Source organism: Anopheles coustani, chromosome 2 (assembly GCF_943734705.1).
Source record: "Anopheles coustani chromosome 2, idAnoCousDA_361_x.2, whole genome shotgun sequence".
In the NCBI taxonomy this organism is placed as follows: Eukaryota; Metazoa; Arthropoda; class Insecta; order Diptera; family Culicidae; genus Anopheles; species Anopheles coustani.
Window position 1 is genome coordinate 53899090 of NC_071289.1, and position 16850 is coordinate 53915939.

At 40.1% G+C, this 16850-nt stretch overlaps 2 long non-coding RNA genes across 2 annotated transcripts; both read right to left on the minus strand.

Annotated features, from left to right (window-relative positions):
- Positions 1–2984: 2984 nt before the first annotated feature.
- LOC131265585 (uncharacterized) lies at positions 2985–3475 on the minus strand. Its single transcript, XR_009178291.1, has 3 exons — positions 3366–3475; positions 3142–3300; positions 2985–3063 (listed from the first exon to the last, which is right to left on the minus strand). It is a non-coding gene; the product is annotated as an uncharacterized LOC131265585 (long non-coding RNA).
- A 1010-nt stretch (positions 3476–4485) lies between these two features.
- On the minus strand, positions 4486–6035 carry LOC131265583 (uncharacterized). Its single transcript, XR_009178289.1, has 4 exons — positions 5492–6035; positions 5347–5420; positions 5127–5239; positions 4486–4557 (listed from the first exon to the last, which is right to left on the minus strand). It is a non-coding gene; the product is annotated as an uncharacterized LOC131265583 (long non-coding RNA).
- Positions 6036–16850: the final 10815 nt, after the last annotated feature.

Below are 16850 nucleotides of genomic sequence, written 5' to 3' on the forward strand. Positions count from 1 at the left end.
AAAGTGTGTGAAGGAGATCTCGATCACGATTTTACGCAAGAAGGGAAGCCTTATTAACCTTATCAGTAGTGGATGGTTTTATACTATTTGGAGAGAGAGTTGTAGTTCCAAGAAGCCTTCAGCAACGATGTCTTCGTCAATTTCACCGTGGACATCCTGGTATTCATAGAATGAAATCACTAGCTTGGAGCTACGTATACTGGCCATCCATCGATCATGAAATAAGCCAGTGTGTATCAACTTGCGAGAAGTGTCAGGCCGCAGCAAAATCACCTCCACATTCAGCTGCTGTTACATGGCCAAAGCCTTCAACTCCATGGCAACGGGTGCATATTGATTATGCTTGCCTAGTGGGAGGAGACAATTTCCTGATTGTCGTTGATGCTTATTCTAAATGGCCAGAGATTATTAAAACTGCAAGTACTACAACTACGACTACTATAACCATTCTACGAGGATTATTTGCACGTTTCGGTACACCAGTCACACTCGCAAGCGACAACGGCACACAGTTCACCAGTGAAGCGTTTGCTACATTTTGTACCCAAAATGGCATTCAACATGTAAACGGCACCATTTCATCCGCAATCTAATGGCCAAGCGGAGAGATTTGTAGACACATTTAAGAGGGGAATGTAAAAGATTTGTGCAGAGGACACGTCACTTCCGGAAGCGCTGGACTTATTCCTACAAGCGTATGCCCCCTAACATTTTTTTTAATGTTGAGGTCAATTTATTCTTGTCAAATACCAAATTTGAAGGCGATTGCATCAATATTTTTCGAGAAAATCACTTAAAACTACGAAGCTGTCTCTTTTTCAAAAAACCATACCGTAGGCAGATAGTTCGCCCACCTTGAGATAAAAGCAACCACTGCGTAAAAAATGTTATGTTTTTCTAAAGCTTTGAGTGTTTTTAGGAATTATCAAAACGTTACTTGAATTTTTAGAGCACGAGAAATAATTTTAATTTCGATGCAAAAGTGGGCCAAAATAGATGCAAGGAAATCTGGTTTCGATTGAATTTGTATGCATTTTGACACTGACAGCTGGTTGTCAGAAATTGTCTAAACGAAAATCCGATGATCTTGCAAAAGTGAAATTTAAAATATCGATTTAAACATTTTATCTTACTTATTTAACAAAAGTCGGAGACCTGGCTCGACCCAAGTCTGCCATCTTCGCTGGTATTTGGCGATGAATTTCGAGTCTACCGCCGTGATAGGAATAGCAACAACAGCGCTCACGCTCGCGGGGGAGGAGTGCTCACCGCCTGCCCAACTACCCATTTGAATGCTATAAACTCGAGTTGAGCGGGTTATAGCCGGCTATCTGCAAATAATAGCCGGCAGCGACAACTCCCCGCGATAGCAGCGTCTTCGCGGGCTATTTCAGTGGTGAGCGCGCGAGAACCCCCGGGCCTTGAGTTACTTTTCCCCGCGGTGTATTTGTTTCTTTCACTCCGATGCTTGGCTGTGACGTCACAGCCCGTGCGCCGAATAAACACGCTGAACGAAAATAATTTCCTTTTACTCTATTTATTTACCGATTTTTTGGTTGCTTACAGTTTAATTACGCGATCTTCGGCATCCTGTAATAAATAAAGAATTTAAAAAAGAAAACAATTACTTATCTGTGAAAATCGTCTTTGAGTTGATATTCTTGGTTAACGATAGCAGAGTTGTTATTTATTATTTACGATATCAACTGAACACAGTTGATGCCTATGTTATCGGATGTTCACGATTTGTTCATTAATCTTTTCATACGATAACAATATTTTAATATTATTCTACAAAATTTCACGGACTACATTATTTGTAATGAATAATACTGTTGGGGCGTTATATGAAAGCAAATGTTAGCAAATTTTTGTTTTTAAATTTGTGAAGCCAAGCTTACGGGTACGATCCTTACTACTGTGACAGTAAATATAAAAATTAGCTTACCATCTGATCTGCCTGTTTATCCGCTATGATGATGTTGAGGGTCACGATATTGGTGCTGTTGAAAGTTGCAGACGTCAGGTTATGCCCAACTTTTCAAACGCGTATCGAAGAAAAAATTATCTAGAATGTTTCCAAAATGTTAGTAACCAAGTAAAGTCCTACACAATTTAATTTGTCTTATAACATTCACCTTACCTGAATGGTTCACGGCAGTATTCGAATTTATGCGAATGAAATCCTCTCGAATCAATTATTTAAATCTGGATAAAAGATCAAGGAGATAAGAGATCACAAACATTTAACATTTGGACATGTGTAGCATAATGAATATAATTGTCGAAATGTATTAAAACTTACCAACATGTAACTCCATTCTGGGATGTCTCGCAAGCTTCGATTACCATCGAAACTGAACCCAAACACAGATATATAAAATGTGCTTGGAAAAAAAAACTAATTTCAATAGAAAGCGTTAAGTTTTCTACTTCACATCATTGTTGGTCTTCACTAGCATATTTCCTGTCCTCGCAAACATCATGTTTAAATGTTCGTACCACTGAAAGTAAAGAATAATATTTCAACAGATATCAATGCACTCTTTCGAATTTACGAGTTTAATGAAGTATAATTACCTGACTTCTGCCGATGATTAGTCTAGCGATATCAATGCTCCATGCGTGATCTCCTGTTTTCTTTCGCACATTTTAATAATGAAGTGTGTATTCAATAAACACATTCGCACATCCACTAACTAACACAACTTATAAGGTTTTTATAACCTCATCGTAGTTTGGTGACACTGGAGGCAGCAAGAAATCTACAAAAATACAACAAAAGTTTCGAAAAGCATTATTTCGGTTCAATAATTTTCACAACAAGCCTCACCTGATAGATGATCCTTTGTAACAGTTGATGCAATACGTCTATTCCGGAAGATTTCCTCTTGGTTATTTCCGATGTCTTTTGTGCAAGTGCTGGATATCACAAATGGAAACGTAGCCACAGCGCTTACACTAGATTTTCACCGGCTGTGTAGCTGTAAACACAGAACACAATCAGAGCAATGCAAAATTTAGGGATCAATGTCGGATGAAGAAAACTTTATATTCGCTGTACTGAAAGAATAGAACATCATATTAAAATGATATACTATTTCGGTCGAAATTTGAAACAGTCCCATTGCTTCAGCTTACCTGATTGTTTGCATTTCTTTGCTGTCCATCTTGCTAAACAATAGATGGGTACGTCTTTCGAGTTTGATGATCCAGAATGATCGCAGTGAATGCTGTGTGATCCGTGGTCCCAGTGCGTAATCAGAACGAAAACACAAAACGCAATTCACTTTCACGAAGCTGCAGGAATACAACAAAATAATAGCGAATGATTTTTTCCCAATGATACACAATTCACAGCTTACTTGATTGTTTACGATGTTCCTCTTTTGATAACCAAAGCGGTGGATGCGTTCATCGATCTCAAAATAAAACAAAAGGGGTTTTGGATTCATCGCAACCCTGAAGTTTTTCCGCGTTTGCCGTAGTCATGCTATTGAAAAATAACAACACAATGAAAACCCAAATCACGATGCTGCAAGAACATAAATGAATATTTAAAACAATAAACTAATTTGGATTAAACACTTTCACTTTCACTGCACAACTTACCTCTTTGTTTACATTTGCCTGCCAAGGATCCACGTCTCGATCAGCTTGTCCGGAACTTATCATCCGGCGGTAAAAACTTCGGCCATTTTCGGGTCCGCAACGTATGTCGAACGGTTGATTGTTGTTTGATAGTGCAAAATGTTACTCTGTAACAGCTAAAATGTAAAAATAACATGTAATTATCAGCAAAAAACTTTAGCGAACTTACCGTGCTGCTTTGTTTACTTCGATGTGTCAAAATCACTCTGAGTGTGCGATGCGCCGTGCGAAGGGGAAAAAACATCCAAACGCACATCGTCGCGCGCGTTCTATCGCACAAAAAGGACGCTTCTTTGCTATCGCGGCATCTGCGGCGGGCTATTTTCGAGAGCGGGATCGAAAAATTTGGCTAAGTCCGCGAGCGACGTGTCTCCGCCGCTATCGCGTCATCTGCGGACGGCAATCGTCAAGAGTGGCATCGCAAAAATCGGCTAAGTCCGCGAGAGCTGGTTTTTTTTGTATGGAGTTTTCTCCGGCCTGCTCAATTTTCAAATGCCACCCAATTCCAGGCTGGTTGGGCATTGTCTGCCGTCTCATGAACACCTTACGTGCCACTCATCTATTGAGATACTGTGCGTTCCCAACTACCCATTTGAATGCGATAAACTCGAGTTGAGCGGGTTATAGCCGGCTATCTGCAAATAATAGCCGACAGCGACAACTCCCCGCGATAGCAGCGTCTTCGCGGCCTATTTCAGTGGTGAGCGCGCGAGCACCCCAGGGCCTTGAGTTACTTTTCCCCGCGGTGTATTTGTTTCTTTCACTCCGACGCTTGGCTGTGACGTCACAGCCCGTGCGCCGAATAAATACGTTGAACGAAAATAATTTCAGTTTATTTTTCTTTTTATTTACCATTTTCTTCGCTGGTAGTTCTCAATGTTTACAACGTGGGATGAAATAATAAATCTGAAATGAAATATAAGAAAAAAAACATAAATAAATAACTATTCCCGTGAAAAGCATTAACGAGTTAATATTTTTGGTTGATGATATCAACATAGCAGATTTGATACTAAATGTTTGGGATATTAACTAAACACGGTTATTAAATTACATTTTTTTTAGCAACATACATTGTTATTCATACCCAAATTTAATGTAATGATGTAAATCTTTTGATTCTAAATGTTTACGATATCAACTAAAGACGATTGATTCTAATTAATTATGATATTAACTAAACACGGTTATTAAATTACATATTGCTTAGCAATATACCTTGTAAATGATATCAATTTTTTACAAAATGATAATAAATCTTTGAGATATGATAGGTATGCATTAAACAACATGCAGATTACAACAAATGAATGAATACCAATAGCAAATGTTTGGCCACGAAACTAAAGAAGACTGTTCTTTTTAATGGTATGCTATGGAATACCATATCACGCCAAATATTCCGTTCTGTGTTATCAAGATTGTAAGTCCTAACATAATAAAATATGAGCTTACTAATTAATTGCTAGTCGTACCTTCTATGATGATGATCCGTATCACTAGAAATTTAGTTGAGGAAGCTAAGATCTTCTTCTTCCTTGTCGAAACACGCATCTAAGGGGTGCTGGTCTTATATACGGCAAATGATCTACAACGTATCAAAAATATTATTAATTACAACCCAAAAAATGCTGTGAACTACTTCACGGCATGTGTGTAGCTGCTGTTTAATTTATCTTTAAATAGATAGCTTACCTGTATAGTTTGCAACGGTAATCCGTTGCTTGTAATTTCTTCTAATTATCTCGAATACAAAAAAGCATTTGCTGCTGAAAGAGAAGAAAAAATATAATATCTATAAATATATGTTCATTACCAATTATTTTCAACCGATATTCACCTTCATCAACACAGAAGCATATTCTTTTCACATTAGCGCAATATCCGATACCTAGATGCAAATTATCGTGGATACTACCCTGGTGGTTTTTTCCGTGATGTGCTTGACGTGCGTGTATTACTCAAAATCGTGCTACGGAGAATCTGGAGGCACGGGCGGATTTACTTCTACCTAAAGCAGGTATCTACAGGCCACGGATTCTTCCGCGGATATCTCTCTGCAATTGCCGAAGTTTCGATGAGGTACACAGCCGATTGCTGTTCGGGCACATGCTGATTTTCGCCTAGGTGAATACTGCGGAAATGCACATGCTCCATAGCAGCAACTTTTTGAATCTATGACCTATAGATAATTCGACACGTCGCTCGGCTCTGATCCCCTGATTGCACGCGTCGGCGCCTACTGCAAGGACAGCCTGAAACCGAACCTATCCAAACACACTTGTTTGTACCTTTTCTAAAGGATTTCGACTGTCTTCCATGTCATTCGCCTTTGATTTTGGGGCTCTGAACACGCAACGCCTGATTTTTAGCACATTCTGAAACTGAAGTGTGATCGGAAAGCACCACTGAAAGAAGCAAGTGTAGCTGAAAGAACCGAAAACATTGAATTAGTCACACGATGTCAACTGACTATTTCGAGACAATCATTTTTCCTGCAAATCTCAGCTGATTGCACAGCAAATCCTACCGCGTAAGCAAAACATTCACGCTTTATCGGTATTGTGAAGTTGAAGCCGCTGGTATCAATTTGTGCACGAAACTATACTATCCGCTACCCGTGCTGCTGAAATGACGTAATTCAGTTATGTAAACACATTGGGAACTATTTCATGACAAACACTTCATACTTTACCTGATATGAACTGATGATTCCATAAATAGTTTCGAAAACGTGTAGAACTATCTGGACGAATCAATTGTTTACGCTCTTGATGTCGTTAATATTCTGTGAAGAAACAGGGCACTGCTTTTGGTGCTGTAAAAACAGAACATTGATTAAACGTTAATTAACATTCTGGAAAACAACACACTTGCATGATCGGTTTGATTGCTTCGGCATTACTTCACCTTATTTTCAATGCCGGTCCTACAGCAATGCATTCGATAATCGAAAAATACAAGCCCTTTCTCTTTTCAACCAGTTTAATCCTGAAGCATATCCGTGAACACTTGATGTAACCACCAATTCGACAAAAGTTTGCTCTGATGATGGTGAATAGTAATGTTAGAAATATTATGATTATAAACTATTTCTAATGCCGAAACACTTTCACTTCACTGCTTACCTGATTGTTTACGTTTTCACTGTACAGGATCCATCGCCCTCCGGTGGTTAAAATACGACGCGAACTGGTCAGAATCGTATGTTAAATGGTTGAATGTTGATTGATGAAGCGAAATATTAACCTATAACAGCTGAAATGTAGAAATAAAATGTAATTATCAGCGAAAAACTTTAGCGAACTTACCGTGCTGCTTTGTTTACTTCGATGTGTCAAAATAACTCTGCGTGTGAGATGCGCCGTACGAACGGGAAAAAACATCCACACGCACATCGTCGCGCTCGTTCGATCGCACAAAAAGGACGCTCCTTTGCTATCGCGGCATCTGCGGCGGGCTATGTTCGAGAGCGGGATCGAAAAATTTGGCTAAGTCCGCGAGCGACGGGTCTCCGCCACTATCGCGGCATCTGCGGACGGCAATCATCGAGTGTGGCATCGTAAAAATCGGCTAAGTCCGAGAGAGCTGGTTTTTTTTGTATGGAGTTTTCTCCGGCCTGCTCAATTTTCAAATGGAACTCAATTCCGGGCTGGTTGGGTTTGCATTAAACTCTCGAATTCACGCCTCTACGTAATAGCCGCATACCTCCCGCCCGATATGAGCAGAAATGAACAAGTCATTGAAGAAATTCTTGACTGCATAAACGGCATCTGTACAACTATGCTCCCAGGGTACGGGATACTCATACTAGGTGATTTCAACCAGCCCGCGATCGCTTGGTCTGTACCTCCCGAATGTCCCGACATTCCCTTTCAGTATCTAAATCCTCATTCGCGATGCTCAAGTTCTAATCGACTCATTGATGGCTTGACGCAAAATGCTCTCTTCCAGTTGAACAGCGTGACAAATTCATCTGGTCGCGTTCTCGATCTCGTAATGGCAAACTACAACATAGCGGAACTATCTTCTGTCATAACAACATGTGATACACCGCTGCTACCCGTTGACACTCATCATCCTCCACTTATTATGGAATTGATAGCCGCCGCAGACCCCTACACGTATATCAGTTCACATATGGAGCCACGGCTAAATTTTGCACGGACTGATACGAATATACTCGGGCAGATGCTTTCTTCGTTCAATGCCACTTTTCACTGCTCTGACTTTCCATCGGTTGATCATGCTGTTGAAGCGTTCCTAAGCTTTACACGTAACGCCTTACGCACTTGCACCCCAATTGTGCAGCCCTCCCGCGGGCCCGTGTGGGGTGATAGAACACTCCGTCTACTGAAAAGGGACAAACGTGCTGCTTACCGCCGCCACCAGCAACACCATACTATGGATACACGCTTCTATTACAACGCCGTCCACTCGTTATACCGACGCTACAATAGGATATGCTACCAAAACTACGCTCGACGAATGGAGCTCAAGTTTCGTCGCTGCCCTCGTGCTCTCTGGAACTTTGTCAACTGTAAGCGAAAATCGCCAAGCCTTCCTGGTTCTGTCTCATACAACGGCGTGATTGGAAACACAATGCCCGAAATGTGCGAAATTTTTGCCACAAGGTTCCAAGACTCCTTCCTTCCTGACATAACAGACCAGACCGTAATCACAGCAGCCCTCACAAATACGCCAATTACCGCAGTCAATCCAGGCATCCCTATCTTCAATTCTGACTCGGTCATAAAAGCTATCGACAAAATAAAACCCTCGCACACACCTGGTCCAGACGGAATCCCATCGGTCCCATTGAAAAGCTGTCGTGATGTTTTTGCCCCCATTCTCTGCAAAATTTTCGACGCTTCATTCCGCATAGGGGTGTACCCTGCTTCATGGAAAGTGTCTTGGTTGACGCCTACACACAAAAAAGAGGATAAAACTGATGCGAAAAACTACCGTGGCATAACGTCCTTATGCGCCTGCGCCAAAGCTTTTGAACTACTGATATACGACCCACTGCTCGCCAGCGCTAAGAATTACATCTCTGCAAATCAACACGGATTTTTCCCCAAGAGATCAACGACAACGAACCTATTAGAATTCACCAATCTCGTGCACACCTCAATTGATGCCGGAATGCAGATGGACGCAATCTACACCGACATCAAAGCAGCATTCGACAGCATCCCACATTCCATCCTTCTCAGAAAGCTTGACACCCTCGGGCTTCCCAATCTGATGATGGACTGGTTAAGATCCTATCTTTGTGACCGCGCATACTTGGTAAAATTAGGAGATAGCCTATCTCGCCGTATTAAAGTTACATCAGGTGTACCACAGGGCAGCAACCTAGGGCCGTTGCTGTTCATCCTGTACATGAATGATTTGTCGCTTGTCCTTCCCGCTAAATGTCACCTGCTTTACGCTGATGATGCAAAATTATTCATTCCTGTAAAAGATACAACCGATCAAGTTCGGCTCCAAAGTATCTTGGATACTTTTTCTTCCTGGTGCTCCAGAAACTGCCTCCATCTCAGCACAGAGAAATGCGTCACCATAACCTTCAGCCGATCTCGTGAACCTCGTCTCTACGACTACACATTGAACGGTACAACCCTGACCCGTAAAGATTGCGTGTGCGATCTTGGAGTTCTTCTCGACCAAAAACTTAATTATGACAAACAATTGAACAACGTCGTTTCTAGAGGAAACCAGCTGGTTGGTCTGCTTGCTAAGCTTACTCGAGAACTTCGTGACCCAACCACTGTGAAAATGATTTACTGTTCCTTGGTCAGACCGGTGCTTGAGTATGCATCTGAGGTGTGGTGGCCAAATGCTACCCAACCAGTAGCACGGATCGAATCCATACAACGTAAAGCCACCCGTTATGCATTACGCCACTGGAACGCAATGGACTATACCACCCGGTGCGCCTTACTTGGCCTTGATACCCTAGACGAGCGACATCGCACGGCACAATGCGTCTTCATTGCGAACCTGTTGAACAGCAACATCGATTCTCCTGAGCTGCTTTCTGCTATCAACCTATACGCCCCCACCAGAGCACTTCGTTCACGCGACATGATCACCTTAGCTGATCATCGTACACGTTTTGGAGGTTTGTCCCCGCTTATCACCATGTGTCGCCAATTTAACTCAATATGTGATCTCTTCGAGCCGGGCATCACACGTGCCCAGTTTGTCAACCGTCTCCGCAACTCCCGCAGCCATTAATAATCCCTTATCTGTGACGTGAAACGTGTAACTATACCGTAATTGTAATCAACCGTGTACCAAAATTCGAGAGGGCTACACAGTCTGTCGAATAAATGAATAAAATAAAATAAATAAATGTAAATAGCAGATTTAAATTATTATAAAGATTTTTAAAACCATGAAACACATAAAAAAGGCATTTTTCATGTAGGCCAAAACTGGTACACAGGTGGGCCAAAATAGAAGCAAAGCGGGCAAAAATAGCGACCAAAAGTGTGTTCGGAAATTGATAATTTTTCAGTGAAAACATCAAATAAACTAAAACATTTGAATTTTAATGCATGCTTAGATAGTTACTCTACATTATCATACACAGTTTATCGTGATATGATCGGTACAATTAATGCAACGATTTATTTTGTGGTGACCCTTCCCTAAGTGGGCCAAAATGGGTACTTTTACCCTATCTTTTGTTCTAGATGCCGTAATGAGTTGAAATTTTCAGTGATGATATTTAAGAATGTTTTCTAATACATCTCATTTAAATAATAATTTTGAAAGTTCAATAAGTACATTTTTCTGTAAGCCGTACACTTTCAATAAGTAATTGTACTTCTTTTATACTTAATAAATTACGATGAAGTTAGTTTTTGGTATTTTCCAACATTTCGAAATATATTTCTATAACATTTTACATTTTGGACAATATTGACATTAAATGTTCAAGTTCTTCAGTAAATTCAACATCTTAAATTTAACCATTACTCGTTCAACCTCCTACCCGGATAGTTTTTGGAATTTTGTTTTCTTAAAAGAATTTCGTTTGGATTGACGTATCGGTATGAAACTTTTAGAATGCCTAGAAAAACTCATTTTCTATCGTTTTGCTAATGAAAAAACAAATTCCAAGGAAGTTGAATAATTTTTATTCGCGTTTTTCGCCTGATACCCCTCAAACGTTCAACTAGACTACCCGGGTAGTCCATACATTCTGTATGGGAGATTCTGTTTTCCTGTACTTTAATATCTTTTAAATGAGAAGTCGGATCGATTTGAAATTTTCGGTGAAGTAACTTGAGAGTGTTTCCCAAATTATTGTATAACTTTTATAATTTGAAAAATTCATTAAGTATGTTAATTTGAAGTTCACATATATGACCTAAACCTGTGTAGGTCCAACATTTTAGATAAGAGTTAACCTTTTCTGTATTTCAGTACGCATATTTTTGAAACGCATTGAACATTGAAACTGAATTTACATTTTACATTTACATACATTTTTTTTCCAAAAATGTTTTGGAATGATTGTTTGTTTCAATCGGAAACACGAATTCTATAATTTTAAACATTTATGCCTTACGTTTAGATCCTAAAATCTTAATCAAATATTAAGTACAAGTATGCGCCACAAACACGTTTATTAATCCACTTCTATTCGACTATGTGTGTGATTCAATGTGCAACAAAAGCTACGTAAAAGTGAGAGTTATGGAAAAACTTAATCCTTAGAATAGATAAAACAACACAGACACATTGAAGAATATAAACATAACAAATCTCAAAAACAAAATAAACGGACATATGGTGATAAATTTACGTGTTTCTTTTGTAGTTACGGTAATATCTTGTCATTTTATAGCTAGAATATCAATTATAAATTCACTATAGATCAGGGTTCGGCAAAGTCCGGCCCACCAACTGATTTTATCCAAAAGTTTCAAAAAGTTTAATGATAAAGATTAAAATATTTTATCCTACCACTTTTTATGTAACTTGAGAACATCAAAACCTTCCTTCTTCATGCGAAGAAAGTTAATTATAGTTTCATTTGTTTGCTCTGCTACAGTATTGTCCAGCAAACGGTTGCCATCTTCTTGCCTTCGCACAGTACGCCTGTTGCGTTGTTGCAAGTTTTGGGTACTCAACTCGATGACCCGCGATAGGGTAGTTAGTCACACTTCACTCATCAAAAGATTATCCATCTTTTACTTTTTGTGTGAATTGAAATAAGATCTTGTTTGCTGTGAAGGAAGATTTTTGAGTTAACTGAAAAATCAAAAACAAAAACCTCTTTGCGCCGCAAACTTTTTGAGTTTGCGGCTCGTGTAGCGTGGCTCACAGAATTGGTACCACAAAAAGCGGCTACACGAACCGCAAAGATTTTGACGTAAACTTATACGGTTTTTGAGTTCGCGGTTGGAGTTTGCGGTTCGTGTAGCGGCCCGGATAGATGCAAATTATGTACACATACATATATAGTCAACCATTCGAAAAAGACGTTACTGTTCACAAATTCTATCCACGCTGTGAGTCAATTATTTTAAACGATTGAACGGTTTTATTGAATATCTGTTAAGGAAATTGTATATTGTGGTATACACAAATCATAGGAGGGTCCATAGAAACGGAAATGTAAGATTTATTCTTACCATTCGAAGGAGAAACAGGATTAATTTGCCCTTTGAGGAGTAGTGAGTAGGCCTTTTATGCCCTTTGAAACTGGAAAAGAAGTGTTAGAAAAGAATGACGCGTTGGAGGCACTGATCCCGCTGGGTGCATATGTGAAAACAAGCTTGGTGTCAGCTGAAGACGATGAACAGAAACTTTCACTGCAATGACGGCATCGATGATTCACAGCGTGTATACAATTTGCGGATGCGAATTTGATGAAACATTTTCTCGCGTGTGTATCTTACACGCACAGCGGTTCTTATTTCGATCAGATCCGTCGGAGACGTCCAACATATCTGAAGGACGTCGCTACATTCGGGAGCACGTGTTCTCCCTGTTCTCCCGTCGCAATATATTATGCGAATGAATGCAGACGCACACGCGGAACAATACCCACTAGCCGCGGAAGCCATTAAGAAAAAAAACCTACGTGGATGACTACTTTGACAGTTGTGACTTGGTAGAGGAAGCCACGGAGAGAGCTAAACAAGTCAAATGCCCCGCGGTACAAAATGAGTGCTTGCACACAATTTCCACCCGTTTCACTGTCTGTTTTACCCACCCTACCCTAAAAACTGCTGCTTGCACACAACCGCTAGCTACTCTTCAAACACCGCCTTCCTGCTTCACCCCCTATAGGGTCCATGGTTCAAATATCTCTCACTCTCCTCGAAACCTAACTACATTTGCCACAGTAGGAAGGTTTGATTCACATCTGGTCAAAGTTTTATTCCGGATATTTTTCTACAATGTTACTGCCGATTTTTAGTGCGATTGATTAATATATACAACCGGACGCACTTACAAATAAATAGTATCCAATCAAACATATTTTTTTATGGTTTATTTCTTCGCAAACACGTTTTTTGCTCACCAATTAGATTTATTTTTGACCATCGTATTTTTCCATAGTAGCCGTCAGCATTCCTGCTGTCTAAAGACAAATCAGTGTAGTGATGGGATAGCTCCAGAAAAGAACGACATCTTCGCATCCGATCCAGCAAAGGAGCGAGTCCTTTCGTAGATAAAAAAATATGGTATTATAACACCATAATCTTTATTCATTTATTCATTATTTTATGCTACTGATTAAGTCACGGACAAAACGAATATTAGAATTATATTCGCTGCTCGATCAAATACTGCTTTTTATAGTTGACTCGTGCGTCGAAAAGATAACTTGATTGCTCAGGCAAGTACGCAGTAAAGCCTGAAATTGGCAATTGGTTAATGCTAGTCTACCTGTCCCGTGTGAGCAAGGAGCTGGTATTCAGGTGGCTATATGATTTCACAGCTTATGTAATTACAAGCTTTCAAACAATTTGTTACCGGTAAATGATTGCTCCGGAGCGAACAGCTTTCGTCAAATTGTCTGCATGCCAGTCATTTGCCACTTACCAACGAGTGGGTCAATCTTTAAGCACAATGAATCTTCATAATGCAATATGAGGAGCCAATAAAACTTAATTTACGGTTGGAATGAAAAATTTCTTATATGGAGCAAATGAATACATACGATCCAGCTCCAACGTTCCAACTCTAGTTCAGTGTTGATAGCTGCCAGCAGCACTTGGAGTGCGTCGTGTGCAGTAAAAATATAAGTGTGAAAAATAGTTGTGTTTTCAATCTAACCAAGCTCGTTAATAGATAAGATTGGTTAATAAAGTGTTTGCTTTCATTTTAACATGTAAAGCAGATGAAAATCGATCGTGCTTCAGTATTGTCAACGCTCTTCCACTTGATGCTGGCAATGGAAAGAAGATAAGTATTCCATCTTTATATTGTGCATAATTGTACATAATAAGTGATATAGTCTTTCTTCTTTTGCAGGTTTTGCCAGAAGTAGACCTAGGAGTAGTGCCAGTGAAGTGTAAAACGAGAAATTAAATTAATAAAACGGTAACATAACCTAAAGGTAAATTCCAAAATAGTTGTTGTTTACATTTTCGGATGACATTTCCCTCGTGGGCAATGGGTGACCCGGAGGGTATGGGGAAAAATGTGGGAAGGGAGAAACGAGGAGGGGTAACCCATAAAAGAAGGAGAGTGAGTTCTTTCCTCTCATTTTTCGAATTACTGAACGCCATATATCAAAAAGACTCCTATTGCTTGGCGTTCAGTAATTCAAGCATATGGCGTTCAGTAATTCTAATGTATGGCGTTCAGTGATTGCATACAAGTTTTTGTACACCGGGGTGTATTCACGCACAGGCGGGGTTCAATATGCGGAATTGGGTGAGCAGCAGCCAAGAAGTCGCAGAAGAGCTACAAGAAAACGCCACCACAAAGAAGAAAACCATCGAGATCGACCAGAATGAGCGATTCCCTCGAGTGCTGGGCATAGAGTGGGACCCTAAGTCGGATACGCTGAAATTTCCCGCGAGCTGGCAGGATCACTTGATACCAAGATAAATACACACTATATAAGGTAGCGTAATGTAGAGCATTTTGACGTCTACACTGCAAAAAATCGAAAAATAGCTTTTGACAGTATGCTGATACTCAAATTTGGCGGGAATCGCTCTTAGAAGACAAACAAACAACAACGCTTGAGAACCAAACAAACCGATTCTTCAACTGCTTTTGTTTTGTTCGCATGGAAAATGTTTAAGAAGCCGTTGGCCGAAGCGGGTCACCGATTTTTCGACGAAATGTATCGAAATTTCACCTCACGTACCTTCTCGTTACTCGCATAGTTGTTTACATTCTATGCTGTTTATCACCATGCTGTCAAAAGCCACGGTCGCCATTTTCTAAAAAAATACCTCCTAAAAAGTCACCTATTCGATATTAGATCATCTTGCTTGATACCATACGTCACCGGGAAAAAGGTTCCCACCAAGAAGGTCACTCTGAGCCTCCTCGCACCGATGTTGATCCATGGGCGCATTCTCATGCAGGATTTGTGGCGCGCTGGTGTGGAATGGGATGCTGACGCCGAGCTTGACGAAGAAGAGGTTGATGGGAGCTAAGTTGAGTTGCACCAGAGGAAAATTTCCATTGATGTAGTGAATCCTTCTGAGCCACCAGAATTCATGGGCGGCGGGATGTTGGTAAGTAAACACGTGCTGGCCAGCAAACAACAGTGACAGAATGCGAAGTGACAGATTACGAAGAAACTAGGTAGCGAGGGCAACCTAGCTCCCGATTTTATATCAAGGCTACGAGGAACTAGGAACCCGTGATAAGGAACTAAGCAGGGACTAGGAAAGATAATGATAACGATGGGCCGGCAACGAGGTCAAAGTAGGGGAAGATGGGGCAAGACGCTCTGGTGGGGTAAGATGCCCCGGCCTGTTTTAAGCTGAATTAAGCCATTTAAAAATAATTTAAATAATAGAATATGTTCATCAACGTATCTAATATAGCCCATAAAAATTTCACTACACGAAATAACCATTTCAAAAAGAAAACGAGAAAAAAACCTAATTGACTCTAAATGATCTAATATTTTGTAATTTTTATGTAAGGTATGGCATGCTTTGATATTATATTTTTTCAACACACAGGCCTTCGTTTACTACCTGATAGTGGTATTTAACGAATACCGAAGAGAAACTGTTTTAAAATTCTCAAAATTTTAAATAAAATACATAAAACGGACGATCATCAGAGTGGGGCAAGATGCACCGGCCGAGGTGGGGTAAGATGCCCTAGCATTTCAAATGTAAACAATGGGACAGGACGCACCATTAAAACAAGAGCAAGTCGCACGGTGCCTCCATTATCCACGCATTGTTGATTTAAATAAGTCTTATATTAAACATGTCATGTGAGTTTAATAGAAACGAATAGTTTTTAGTTCTTCATATGAAATTTGTGTAAATTTTTCATGAAGTTCAACTGTGTTTTCAAACCACAGATCATCTGGATTACAAAACGTCAAATTTTGACTCTGTCAGAAGTGCTATCTGCAAGGTTGATGTAATTGTAAAGGTAGGACTAAGGAGGTTTGTTTAAAAGGCCAAAAACAGATCCGTGAAAATATTCAATAATTGTTCGGAATTCAGCAACGAATTTATACCCAAACTGTCTTTTGAATGATACACCACAAAATTCAATGCAATGTGGGTTACATGGGCTCAGTATTGGACTGATTAATCGTGCCTCTGCATAGACTAACCATTCAACAAGCAACCTTGGTCCATCTCCTGCTTGTTTTGGGTCGCCTTGCCCCATGTTTACGTAGTGGTACGTCCTGCCCCACCGGTTGGGCCATCTTGCCCCACTATAGTCAACGGAGCAAAAACTGAAAGGCCCTTCGAAAATCTTATTTAATACGAAATTGATTAGTTTGATAGAGTGTTTAATATTTTTCAAACATAAACAAGATGTTCATTTATCTAACTATGAAAATTAGAGACTTTTTAATGAAAGGAATAGAAGAAAATAATGTTTTTCGCTTAAGGGGGGCGTCCTGCCCCACTTTACCTTATAAGCAGTCACGGGGTCAGCCCTGCGATTAGCACTGACCTCCGCAAGGAGATTAATAGCAAAGTAGATCGCGAAGAGCAAACGTGTAA